The following is a 2333-nucleotide window of genomic DNA, read 5'->3' as shown; positions in this document are numbered from 1 at the left end:
ACTTTGGTATATATAACCCTATATCTGACTCTTTGAGTTTTAGGACTTACAAACAACCGTTATGTGAACGAAACTATAATACTCTCTTTAGCAACTTTGTTGCGAGAGTATAAAAAGTATTAAAGTACTACGTGGAGTGTGCTTAGAACTCATATAAGTAAAGAATTTTCGAAAATATTAAAATTGTAAAGTAGCATTATCATTTAATTAACTTTTTGTAAACGTAAATCGTAAACAGATGTACATTTGTACACTTACAAGTATAATGTTATTCATATCAAATTAGGAATTTAAGTATGTGTATTTATAATTACTTACAAATGTGAACGCAATTAAAGCGAGAATTCAACTCTGCATTATTAAAATAATGAGGACCAAATTAGTAATTTCATTTCATTAACCGATTCCAACAAGATATTGTTATTTAATTTTCGAATTTGCGCTTTTTCGATATTCCTTCAAAACATTTTACAATTGCGCCGTCTCCATTTATTAACAATAACTATGACAATTCGACTGGTAACGAATCGGTAAATTTACCGATCAGATATTTGATATTATTGGTTACTTATTAGTTAGTTAGTATTCATGTGTATATTTATACATACAGGTTATTATAATCAGACAATGCCAAGTCTTCTGTAGTTTTAAAACTTTAAATCTACTACTGTATAGCATATATATTTTATGGCAGTTATAATCGACAAATTCTTTATTCTTATTTTATGAACTCTCAATGCAATCGACCTCCATCTGCTATACCAAACTCTATACGAATACGATCTTCATGCTGTATATTTTAAGTACTTTTGGACTTTATTCTTGAGAGTAGTCCTCCCTCTATAATATCATATAAGTATTTATTTACCATACGTAACTGCGTAATCGAAAGTTTTTTGTGATATGTCTCGCTTTGTCTTTCAATGTAAATAAACGCTGATTACAAAATTGATTGCTCCAGTTTCGATTAATAGAGAAATAAGTAACTCTTAATCTCGCAGAAGACGTTCGAAATTCGATTCTGAGTTTTACTATAATGACTACATTTCATATTTGTGAAATAATGACACATTGTTTATACAACTATGTACATATGTATATACCTTAGAATATACCTTAAATGTGTGCATAACCCAATTTTAGGACTTCATTTATACTATATTCTATAAGAGAAATAATTAATATAAAATAACTTCATATGTACATAGTTAGTATATACATATGTATGTATGTGTATATAAATATGCGTCATATGCTTTGTGACCTACAAATTTAATTAATTATGTAAATACACAGTCATTGCGCAATAAGCAATTCCAAGGGCAATGATTGTAAATTGTTAAGTGAACAGTTCCTGCGTTAGTAATATACCGAAGACTAATAGACTCGTAGCCAAATAAGTAGCATAGGTGGATTCTATCTGGAGTCGTTACTCGTCAGGCAAACTCAAACTTTGTAGTTAAGTTTTCGTTGATAAAACTACTAAATAGATTAAAACTTATAAGTCTCCCGATTCTCCAATTTCAAATAGAGCTATGGGTGTTAGTGTGAATTGTTGACAAACTAAAAGGCTGCTGTTTCTAAGAAAAATAATGCTAAATAATGTAGTGAGATCTCTCCTGAGAAAATTGGTTACGTGAAATCAACATAATCTACCTAAGCAAATTTTAAGTCTGTAACCGGTTAAGACTGGAAGCTTTATACGGCTATCAATATTCCAATTTGATAATAATTTTTATAAAAGATAAAACTAATATTGGCTTCAGAGCGGCCGCTAAAACGATTTTTTCTTCTAGCCCATTTAACTATCAAACCAAAGGATACCCTAGCCCTTGAGAAAGTCATTGACAAGAGAGACAAAAAGTTAGATAGTATCAAGTTATTAGTAGTGTGAATATACTCAATATTATCATAAAGTGAATAGATGTTAGAAATTGATCGAAATTGGACAAAATAAGTCCAGGTATATCCTCTGTTTGACTTGTGGTACAACCGAAAGCATATGGTGCCTTTTAGATTGTGAAATTATGGTTAAGGAGTCTTGTGATTTAAAGGAAATTCTAAGTTTCATGCGTATTTTCATATTACGTATTCGACAGCATTTACAATCGGTTGGCTTAGTAGTTCTCAAAGTAAATCAGATCACTCTTGAAGCAACACAATATGATAAGCCGTTTCTGCGTAACGACAACTTCGTTCACTTTCTCATTTTTGTTAAAAAATACCACAAAACAAAGTAATACATTCTATTACTAAGCATAACAATTTAAAGTTCATATCAAGTGATTCATTTTTGAAATATGCCAACATTTACTGATATAAATGTATGTATG

This window comes from Bactrocera latifrons, unplaced genomic scaffold (assembly GCF_001853355.1).
Source record: "Bactrocera latifrons isolate USDA-ARS-PBARC rearing strain unplaced genomic scaffold, ASM185335v1 scaffold_42, whole genome shotgun sequence".
Lineage (NCBI taxonomy): Eukaryota > Metazoa > Arthropoda > Insecta > Diptera > Tephritidae > Bactrocera > Bactrocera latifrons.
Note: the sequence above shows the minus strand (reverse complement) of the source record.